We start from the raw sequence: 12,161 nt of genomic DNA, 5'->3' as shown, positions 1-12,161 counted from the left end.
CTTCCTTCCTTCCTTCCTTCCTTCCTTCCTTCCTTCCTTCCTTCCTTTCTTTTGTCTTTTTATTTTGAGACAGTTTTTCACTATGTAGCAGGGGCTGGCCTAGACTTTGATATGCAGACCAGATTGGCTTTGATTTTACATAGATCCTCCTGCCTCTTCCTCCCAAGTACTGAGATTGTACCACTGTGCCTGGCTATTCATATTTTATTTTATTTTTGAGACAGGGTCTCACTATGCAGCTCTGGCTGGCCTGCAACTCATGTTTATCAGGCTGACCTTAAACTCACAAATATCTTCTTGCCTCTGCCACTGCTGGGATTAAAGATGTGCACCACTGTGCCTGCCTATATACATTTCCTTTTTTTTTTTTTGGTTTTGTTTTTCAAAACATAGTTTCTCTGTATATCCTTGGCTATCCTGGAACTCTGTAGACCATGCTGGCCTTGACCTCAGAGAGATCCACCTACCTCTGTCTCCCCAGAGGTGGGATTAAAGGTGTGTGCTACCATGGCTGACTACATATATATTTTTAAAGATTTTTTAAACGATTTTTGCTGTAGATTTTGATTGTATCCCTCCTTTCCATTTGCTTTGTCAAAACTCCTAACCACTATCTCCTCAAATGTGACTGTGTTTAGAAATCAGGAATTCGGAATGAAGACCACAGGAAGGAGCCGGTGTTCTATCAGCTAGAAGGCCCAGTGAGGAACTAGCCATGCCCGTACCTGGACCAGAGCGGTCTCGGCTCCAGGACGGCAGGTTGCTTCTGCCGCCTCGCCTCCGGAGCCTGGTTAGGGCAGCCCCAGCGCACTTCAGCCGCTTTCCTGGAGTTGTGCACTCTTGTGTTCTCACTGCCCCTGCACGCGACATCTGGCTTCTCTGCATTAGGTGGTCTCACTGTTTTGTTTGTTTATTTGGTTTTTCTTTCCCATTCTGATGGGTAGGAGGTGAAAAGGCACTGTGGCATTTTCCATAATAATATGCATTTTCCATAATAATAGCACTGCCCTGAGTCTTTCCATGTATGTGTCTTTTTACTCAGACCTTATTTTGTGAAATATCTCTTTATGCTGTTTGCTAATATTCAAATTGGATTGTTTACATTTTTACCATTGAGGAAATTTTATTTTAATTAATTAATTTTTTATTGATTTTTTTTTTTTAAAACAGGCTCTTATGAAACTCAGGCTGACCTCCAACTCACTATGTAGTTGGGATAAGCCTGGAACTCCTCATTTTTCCACTTTTACATTCCAAGTTCTGGAATGACAGGCATGAATTATCATGCCTGGTTAGAGCTTTGTGTCTTTGTTTATTTATTATGGCCATACTTTTCTTTACATCTTTGGACATAGTTATAGTAGCTCTTTTAAAATTCTTGTCTGCTAATCTAACATCTGGGTCATTTTAGTGTTGATTTTTTTTTAATTTACTACAACTTATTTATATATGATAAATATTGGGTTGTAAAATGGGACCAAAGGATTGTGCTCAGCATGAAACCAAAAAAAAAAACAATGAAGAGATTGGAGAAGGCTCATTGGTTAAAAGCACTGGATACTCTTGCAGAATTTAACCAAGGTTAAATTCCCTTGTTTCCATATGGTGGAACTCCAGTTCCAGGGGACCCTTTTTGGGCCTGTGAGGGCACCAGGCATGCAAACGGCACATAAACAGGCCAAATACTGAGGCACATAAAATAAGTAAAGCTGGTTTGTTTGTTTTGTTTTGGGGACAGTGTTTTTCTGTGTAGCTCTGGCTCTCTAGAACTCAGTACATAGACGGGGCTGGTCTGCAACTGGTAGAGATCCACCTACCTTTGCCTCCTGAGTGCTGGGATTAAAGGCATGGGTCACCATTGTGTGCCCAAAATAAGTAAACCTTAAAAAGAAAAAGGCAACAAAAAAATTTAATGAAGATCTTTTATAAAAAGTTGTATGTATGCCTGTACATGTGTATAAACACGTGCTTGTTCTTAGTTGCTAAGTAAAGGGTGTTTTTTGTTGCAGTTACCAACGGAAACATTTGGAAGCTACAGCTAGAGAAGGGACATATAGTGCGATCTTCTTTGGGGGGGGGGATGTTCAGGATGTTAGAAGCAGCATTTTTTTTTTTTTTTTACACAAATGTGCTAACAGGTCTAGTGAGCTCTTTAATTGTGAAGGATAAAAGCTCTCGATTGCCACAGATTCTCTAAGACTGTTATTAAAACATTTAAATAGTGGGGTACTGGGATGGCATGGCAGGTAAAAGGTGCTCGCTTGCCCTGCCAGTCTGACAACCTGAGTTTGATTCCAGGAACTCACTTAGAGGTGGAAGGAGAGAACTGACTCCACAAAGTTGTCCTCTGATCTCCACGTGCACATCATGGCCTAATTTAAAAAAAAAAAAAATCACGGTGCTTTTTGTATCACACTCAGACTTTGTGAGAGAGTAGCAGGAGTAATTTGCATGGAGCCAGTACCTATAGGTAGACCTAAGCAAAGGAAAATTGAGAAGACGGCCTGGATTAGATTTCATCATGAGGAAGAAGTATTAACAAAGACAATCACTCATCCAGTTAGGATAATGAGGCCAGAAAGGTTAAATGATTTAAGTGCTGGCCCTCAAGATACGGTTATTCTGCAGATACACCTGTCCTTGTAAACCTGCCTAAGACATACCTGATAGGTTGATTAAATGGCCTATACCTGGACAGGGCAGAATGGGGTAGGTATGGCTAAGGTTCCCAGGGTTTAGAAGACAGGAGAATCATGGGAAATAGGCAGACAAGAAAAGAGGAGGAAGGAGGATGCCATGATGGGTTAGTGTGGAGAAGGAACCACGTGGTCCTGAAGGAAGGACTCCAATAATGGTGTAGAAAGGCCCAGATGAAGAATAAAAGCAAGCATTTATAGGATTATGGATGGAAGGTAGACCAGATGAGGGTGGTTAAGGTGGATGGCCTTGGATGGGGGGCTGGAAGGTGATGGTGAGGTTATTGAGACAGAGCAGGTAGAAAGATCTCCCCGGCCCAAGGTAATAAGGCAATTATAAAATCTAACTGGTGTTGGTGTCTTATTATTTGTGATAGCAGGTTAAATAATTCTGCCACAATTATTATAGGGCTAATAAATGACATTGCATAGCCCAACACACAATTTTAATTACTACAACGCAAGTGCCTATGTTTGATTGGGTGAGGGTGAGCGCTACTGTGTCTGCATTCTGCCTTTTGATAACATTGGACCTCTTGTAATATTGGAGCTCATCACATCCGAATAGAAAGATAAGTTAGTTTATCGAGCACGCTGTCAGAATGAATTTGCCAGAGGTGATTGACATGCACTAAATTTCCCATCATGAAATTCCTCACACAGAAAAAAGGGCAATTAAAAAACAAACAAACAAAAACCAAAACCAAACATGGTTCTGGGCAGAGTTTACTCGGAGGTAGTTGTTCTGTGGCTCCCATCAGGTACATTTTGATTACCAGGGCTTTCTGCCATTTGGGGGGAGCCTTTTTGGCCTAGGCTTGCACAGTGGAAACTCCTAATAGGGGCCCTGTTTTCCTTGTGGTCTCTCTGACATGGCCTTGTAGCTATAGAAGCGGGTACCGAAAAGACCCCAGGCCCTTTTGAAACCAGACCTGAAGGGGTAGAAAGAGTGAGATGTGGCAGGAGCGGAAGACTGCCAAGGCTCTGTTGAGTTCCTGACAGAGCTTTGGTGGAGCAGGTTTGAGGGCGTTTGTGAGATTTGCTTGGGTTTTGATCTTCCAGAGGTCCGTGGTTGCTTTCTATAAAGTACAGCTGAGGGACTCCTGCTCCTTATGGGGTGACTTTAGGATTTGTGTTTTGAAGTCCCTTGATAGTTTCAGGTGAAAAGTGTGGTAGAAGGAGGGCAAAGAATCATTTGATTACTTAATTTTCATGTTTACATAGCATTTGTTTGAAAGTAGTAAGAATCTAAATTCCAAATGTGGTTACAAAAATCAGCCTCCACTTAAACTGGTAAGTGCATTTTAATGAAGCTTAATTTTAAAGCATAAATTTGCATATTAAAATTTGCTTCAGGGAACTTTTAGAATAGGATCTCAGAGCCTGGGCTCGATAGTATTCTGAGGTTGTAGTCATCCCTTCAAATTGCTTTGCTTGGAATGGAAATACTAGCTTAATTGGGAGAGGGCTTAGTAAAACGGAGAATGAAATTAGTTGCACTAAGGTGCTGTTCCCTGAGTTCTGAGAACATCTGTGGGACCCTTTGGAGTTCAAAAGTCACTGTTTTGGAGGAGAGTGTTAAACAATTATCCAAAGCAAGTGCAGAGCTGCCTGCTTGTAATCCCAGCACTCAGGAAGTAGAGGCAGGAGGATTAGGAGTTCAAGGTTGTCTTCAACCACATAGGGAGGTAGAGGCCAGTTTGGGATACAGGAGACCCTGTGTCAAAAGAAAACGTGCTGTTCAAAGGAGGGGAGTCCTGAACTAACACTTGAAGATTTGTCCTGTGGGAAACAGCTTCCATTGTCTGCCTATGCTTTCACACAAAGTCAGGCTGAGTGAACATGAAGAGCCTGAGACACGGACAAGGCTTAATGAGTATATCTTTAATGGAATGCATGGACATTGAGCACAGTTATGTAGTACTTAGTTATATGGTTTTTCATTTGTTCATTTGTTTTCTTTTTGGTTTTTCAAGGCAGGGTTTCTCTGTATAGCCCTGGCTGTCCTGGAACTCTCTCTCTCTGTAGACCAGGCCTATTTCAAACTCTGTCTCTGCCTCCTGAGTGCTGGATTAAAGGTGTGCCTGGGCTGGTAGTCCTGAGTGTAAAAATAACTTTTATTTTCCTGTTTTAGTTGTTGTCTCAGAGGCTTACTGCCTCTGTCTGCTAACCTAGGCCCAGTCCTGGAAGCTTCTAGCCTCCATACAATCTAACCTAGGCCTAGACTGTTTGCAGCCTCTGAGACTTACTGCTTAATAAACTCACCCTTTCTGTTCTTTCTGAGCTCTGGCCTGGCTGGTTCAACTCAGCTGTTCTGGCTCAAACTCCTCATCCAGCTGACTTACACAATCTGGCTTTTTTCTTATTCTCCTAAATTGCTCTGCGTGGCCTCAAACTAACAGCAGCAATCTGTTCTAGTCTCCTGGCTCCTTCTCATTCTTAGACTCGTGTCTTCACCTGAGTTCTCTTTCTACCACCTGCCTCTCTCTATTAGTGTTCCTGTAAAACTGCTTTCTCTCTCTCTCTCTCTCATTGCCCTTAAGTAGCTTCCCTTTCCTCTCTTTTCTTGTGAGAGTTGCGTATATCTTATTCTGACATCTTTCTCTGATTCATCACTGTTTCTGCCACTCAATTAGACTTCACTTTCCACCATGGGTGCTTCCTTCTACAAACAAACTTTACCTTCATTGTTTGGCATTAAAGGCATGCACCACCACCCCTAGACCTAAGCTTTTCTTTACCTAAAACTTGTTCTAGACCAGGTTGGCCTTGAACTCAGATCTGCTTCTCTCTGTCTCCTGGATTAGAAGCCTGTTTGTATTCCAGCTGGATCATGCAGATCTAGAAGGTCTTTTGATGTGATCTCCTTCCCAAACAGTCATTTTCTAGATTAACATTTCTCTACACCTGGGTTCTATAAGAAAGCAGGTTGAACAAGCCATGGGAAGCAAGCCAGTAAGCAGCACCCCTCCATGGCCTCTGGGTCAGCTCCTGCCTCCAGGATCCTGTCCTGTTTCAGTTCCTGCCCTAAATTCCTTTGATGATGAACTGTGCTGAGAAATGTAAGCAAAATAAACCCTTTCCTCCACAAATTGCTTTGGGTCATAGTGTTTCATCACAGCAAGAGAGACCCTAGGGAAGACACAGGCCACAGACATGTTAGGGAGGATCTCTCTACTTCCTTTGATCCAAGTCTCCTACACCAAGTTCACCTACACCTGCATCTGGCCTCACACATCTCTTACTGGCTGGTCCATTCATCAGCTATGTACCTTTCAATGACTGCATGTGCTGACACCATGTGCTGGCTAGTTTCCCTGTTCAGTAATCAACTTTTTTCTCCTTCCTTCCTTCCTTCCTCCCTTCCTTCCTTCCTTCCTTCCTTCCTTCCTTCCTTCCTTCCTTCCTTCCTTCTTTCTTTCTTTCTTTCTTTCTTTCTTTCTTTTGAGACAGGATTTCTCTGTGTAGCCCTGGCTGACCTGGAACTCTCTCTATAGACCAGGCTGGCCTCAAACTCACAGAGATCTACCTGCCTCTGCCTCCCCGAGTGCTGGGACCAAAGGCGTGCGCCACCACTACCCAGCTTTTTTTTCTTTTTCTATTCATTTTAGTTTCTCTTGTGCTCTTTAGAGCCTAATCATATGGTCTCTTCCCCTTTGGAATCTCTTCAATCCTCTGACGTTTTCTATACGAAAGTTTAAACCTCATCTCCCAGTGATACTCAAAGATACGGCCTTCATCCTGCCTTTCATCCCCTCCCTGGCCCTGGACCAGCCCATCTGTTCCTTCCCAGCATCTCTGTCACGCCTCTTTAATCTGCTGCTCTGCCTCTGGCCTGTGCTCATTTTACCTGCAAGCCCAACCTGTGTAATCATCTCTTCCTTCCTAATCTTTAGAAAGTCCTGTGCTTCCCCTAGTGGTTCCAGCCTTCACAGCAAAGTTTCCCAGGCTGCTGCAGCTGGCTGTCATATGGACTGGGTGTTTATTCCTCATGTGCTAGCTCTTTCAGTTCTGTTGGGTGATTCCATGGGGCTCAGTTAGGGTGTGATGGAATCACACTTGACCATCCCTGGCTTTAGAAGGCACCAACATTATGGGCTGGGCACAGGAAAGGAGAGCATTACCTAGGGAGCTGCCAAGCCAGTGCCGCTTGCTCTCCCATCTCCTCTGGGAAGCTGGTGGAGAAAATGTCTTCAGAATGGAAGAACAGTTTGGCTTGAGCAACTGTCCTGAAGCCCACTAAGAGTTCCATGGCCTCAGGTTAACCTCTCCTTCTCTAAACATGGTCCCTGTGTCTTCCCTTCCCCGCCTTCTCTGTGCACTGGCTACTGAAAAGCCACATCTTAGTGACACAGTTGTGAGGCGATTCTTAATGACATCTTTTGCTTTTCTTTTCAAGAATTCATATTTTATGTGTGCATGTGTTTGTGGTGTGTGGATGTGCGTGCGTATGTGCACGCCACAGGAAGATAGTGTGTCTTGTTCTGCCACTCTGTTTTGTTCCCTTGAAATAGGGTCTCCCACTGAACTGAGAGCTAGGATGGCTGTCAGCAAGTCCTGGCTATCATCTTGATTCTGCTTCCCCTGGCCCCAGTGCTGGAATTGCAGTCATGTGCAACCATGCCTGGCTTTTTATGTGGGTGCTGGGATTTGAACTCAGGACTCTGTGTTTGTTCAGCCAACACTCTTAAGGGCTGTGTCTTCTCCCAGCCTCTTTCCTTATTCACAGTCAAGTGGCACCTCTCTTTGGAAATGTCCTTTAGTAAAGAATTATGGAAGGTTCTTCTCCCTACCCATCCTACCTGTCAATTTGAGGCCCTGAAGTCCTGTTCTTGAATATGAGTTATTTACTGTGGTGGAGACGGGTGTGAATGTGTGTGTTGGGCCTGGTGGACTGACTAGGAGCAAAGGGAAGGGCAGAGGAGCGGAACAGCCTAGTTTGGTGGTTTGAATGAAAATGGCTCCCATCCCAGGACCATGGATGCTTGGTCCTCAGCTGGTGGACCTGTTTGGAGAGAATTAGGAGGTGTGAAATTGTTGGAGGAGGTGTGTCACTGGGGGTGAGCTTTGAGGTTTCAGAAACCCATGCCAGATCCAGTTAGCTCCGCCCCCCTCCCCTCCTCATACTGTGCATCAGGATGTAAGCTCTTAGGTACTGCACCAGCAGCATGCCTGCCTGGTGGGGTGCTTCCTGTCATGACAGCCATGGACTCTAACCCTCTGAATCTCTGAGCCCTAATAAATTATTTTTTTAATTGATTCACCTTACATCCTGATCCTAGCCTCCTCCCTTGTCTCCTTCTGACCCCACCCCCCTTTCCTCTCCCCCCCATCCCCTTCCTCTAGTCCTCAGAAAAGGGGAGCCTTCCCCCCCTACCAACTGACCCCAGACTATCAAGTCTCATCAGGACTGCCTGCATCCTCTTCCTCTGCGGCCTGGTAAGGCCACCCCACCAGAGGGAAGTGATCAAAGAGCAGGCAACAGAGTCCATGTCAGCAACAGCCACTGCTCCCCTTACTCGGGAACCCACATGCAGACTGAGCTGCCTATCTGCTACATCTGAGCAGAGCCCCGGGTCCTCTCCATGCAAGGTCCCTGGTTCATGCATCAGCCTCAGCAGGCTGCCCTCTGAGCCCAGATTTGTTGGCTCTGCTGGTCTCCTTATGGAACTCCTCCTGTCCCCTCAGGGTCCTTAAATCCCCCCACTCTTCTGTAAGACTCCCTGCACTCTGCCCAAAGTTTGGCTGTGAGTCTTAGCATTGGCTTTGATCTCCTGGTGGGTGGAGTCTTTCAAAGACCTATTTTTTTATAAGTTGCCTTGGTCATGGTGTTTCTTCACAGCGATAGGAAAAAAACTAACCCCTACTAGCATTTTTCAATAAGGATCTCAGTGAAATGTAGTTCCATCTCAATGAGTGCAATGCACAGCTACTGTCTTCTCTATTAACTTTTGAGATAAGGTCTCACAATGTAGCCCTGGCTGTCCTGGAACTCACTATGTATATGCGGACCAGGCTGCTCTCTAACTCACAGATATCCTCCTGCCTCTGCCTCCAGAGGGCTGAGATTAAAAGTATGTGCCACCATGCCTGGCTACAACTTTTGTCTTATTCTGCTAATTAATTCATGCTAATTTCTTGTTCTTTTCCCTCTGTAAAGCAGTCATGCTACTTGAAGAATAAAACAAGGCCAGAAGTGGTAACATGTGCCTTTAATCCCATAACTTGGGAGGCTGACATAGGCAGAGCTTTATAAGTTCCAGACCAGCCTGGTCTACATAGTGAGACCCTGTCTAAATAATAAAACAACGGGCTGGAGAGATGGCTCCACAGTTAAAAGCACATACTGCTGTTTCAGAGGGCCCAACTTTGGTTTTCAGCTCCCATGTTGAGTAGCTAACAACCATCACTAACTCTAGTTCTGGGAGTTCTAATACTCTCTTCTGGCCTCTTTGGGAGCCCACACTCGTGTGCACATACATGACACACACGCAAATACACAATGGAAAGAAGTAATAAAAATAATGGAAAGATGGAGGGAGAGAGAAAGAAAGGGGGAAGAGTAGATCCTAGGTTTGGATCTGAGCTCTGCTGTTGACAAAATGGTGTGACCTTGGGTAAGACATTTAATCACATGGAGTTTCCATGTCCTCATTTGTGAAATGGAAATGATACTTCATAAAGTTACAGTAAAGTTTCAATCAGTCACCAGGCAGTGGTGGTATATGCCTTTAATCCCAGCACTGGGGAGGAAGAGGTAGGCGGATCTCTGAGTTCGAGACCAGGCTGGTCTACAGAGTGATTTTTCAGGACAGCCACGGCTATACAGAGAAACACTGTCTTGGAAAAACAATTAAATCAATCAATACAAATACTTGGGAGATATTTTTAATTATTAACCTAAGGCCAAGGTTGAGATTGCTGAGCTGGACATTGAGGTTAGGTACCAGGTAGGCAGGGCTGGGGACAGTACTAAGCTAACCAGAGAATTAAGAAGTCTGGGCAGGGCAGCTGTGAGGACGGCTGGAGGGACAGCTGATGGATTTAGTAGACTCTTGTTGAGAATAAGAGGAACAGAGAGGAAATGGGGTGAGCCAAGGCAGCCAGCCTCTGTCCTACCTCAGCCCCTCAATGGCAATAAAGAAAGGCACTTGCGCTGGCGGTGTGGTGGTGCCTGAAATCCCAGAACTCAGGGAGGCAGAGGCAGATGGATCTCTGAGTTCGAGGCCAGCCTGGTCTACAGGGCAAGTCCAGGACAGCTAAGGCTATACAGAGAAACCCTGTCTAAAAAAAAAGAACAAACAAAGAAACAAAACAGAAGAAGAAGAAGAAGAAGAAGAAGAAGAAGAAGAAGAAGAAGAAGAAGAAGAAGAAGAAGAAGAAGCATTTTTCTGCGCATGCTCCAGGCTACCTGCAGCCACAGGGGGCTAAGGAGGGAGTGGGGTTCTAAGCTGTCTGAGTCTGTGCTGTAACCAAAGGCAGCTATAACCAAAGGCTGGTGGACAGGGAAAGCTCACTGTTGTTGCCTCCTGCCTGCATGGCCTCCTTCCCCTAATGTCTGTCTTGATGCTTTCATTGGGAAAACCCAACAGAAGCTTTGAGAATGGTCTTGAGTCTCCAAGACACTGGAGTTGTTAGCTGACTTTTCCTCTTCTCTGGCTGCTCTCCAGCATCCAAGCTTAGACAGAGGGAGGGTGGGGAGGGGGGAATTTAGGAGGAATGTGGTTGTCTAGAGAAGACCTCTGTTGCCCGGTGGTACTTCAGGTCCTGGAGTCTCTATCCTGATGGCGTCCTCTGTGTGTGCGACTGCGGCTTTTAATGTGGAGGCAGCTGGCGGAAGTGCTTGGTTCTCAAAAGTATGACATGTTTGCAGCAGCTGATGGAGAAGATCAGCCTCAGGCTGTGGGAATGCCTGCTCTGAATGACATGGAGATGGCTAAGTAGGGTAAGAAAGAGGGTCAGAACTGCCCAGACTCAAGGGCAGGAGTAGCAGCCATTACTCATTAATTTCGATCATTTCCCTACCCTGTCCAGTTCTTTTGAGGGTTAGGACAAACAGCTATTAAGCATTTATCCATCCAGCACAGATAAGACTTTCGTGTAAACATGTGTACTTCAGGCCCAGGGTGCTTTTGCTTTCAAGGCTGAAGGCACTGCCCTGCCCTACCCCCCCAAATGCATGTGTGTGTGTGTGTGTGTTTAGCAGAGGCATCGGAGTGCTCCCACATTGTGGTTTAGGGACGGAAAGGAAACGCCTTTGAGAGTTAACCACCCTGCTGCTATTAAGACTCTCATTATTATATTAAGATTACTTTAAGTAGTTGGTAATAAAAGTGAAGGGAAATTAGTTCATGAGAGCCTGCTGGGCTCTGGTTTGGAGAATCAGGAGGAGGAAGCACCAGAGGCCTTCTTCTTAGGGTTCTGAAGTGGTGGGGTGCCCACCATACCATTATCATTTGATGTTGAAGATGAAAAGAATGTGACTTGGAACACTCGAAAGGGGAAGAAAAAATTATATTATTTTTAGATGACATTCTTTTAGACCTAGGAAACCAAATAAATGGAACCCTGGCTATTGGATATAATGAGAAGATAGTATGTTTGCTGCAAGCAAAATAGATATATTCAAATCAAAAATTTTCCACATGTCAACCTGGAGGACTTTAAGATATATAAATTATTAAGTGTATGTACAAATACACACACACATATGATACCCAAGATACAATGGAGCTGGGCAAAAAATAGTATATTTCTGTAATCCCAGAAGTTGGGAGGGAGTGGGACAGGGAGATTGCCATGAGTTTGAGGCCTGTCTGGGCTATGGAGTCAGTACCAGTACTAACCAGAATTACATGGCAAGACCTACTGAGATCTGCTGAGAATTACAAAGAAAGACGTGGGTGAATAGATGAATAGTCATGCTGAGCCTTTTTAGAGAATATATTACAAATGTATAGCAATCGTGACCCTCCTTTATTACATGCTTACTATATGTGTACTATAAGGTAATGTAACAGGGCTCCAGACCTTAGCATGACTGGCTCCATGATGGAAGTACCATTCAGGCTGTAAAACTCAGCATGCAGCCACACCATCTGCCAAAACTAAAACAAAGGCCTATCAACCACGACCATAGTTCTGGGAAAGTCCCTAAATGTACTAACCTTGCCTTTTGGCTTCTGTAGTTATGCTTGTGGCTAGCAGTTCTTGCTAACTGAAGTATGTCAACCTAGAACAAGGCTTTTGTGGTTAGAAGCTCACTCACCCTGAGAAAGCTACACTTGGGGCTACACTGGGATCCTGAACGCCCAGTGTTGGCTAATAAAGACTTTCTGTTGGCTTAAACCCATGTCCTACCAGTCTTCTTTGGTGAATACCCCATAACAGTAAGAAATGGGGGGGGGGGTGTCAGCGGTGAAAAATGCAGATGTGGAGCTCAGAGGGGAAGAAAAGAATAAACAA

This window comes from Psammomys obesus, unplaced genomic scaffold, assembly GCF_907164565.1.
Source record: "Psammomys obesus unplaced genomic scaffold, mPsaObe1.curated_primary_1811, whole genome shotgun sequence".
In the NCBI taxonomy this organism is placed as follows: Eukaryota; Metazoa; Chordata; class Mammalia; order Rodentia; family Muridae; genus Psammomys; species Psammomys obesus.
Note: the sequence above shows the minus strand (reverse complement) of the source record.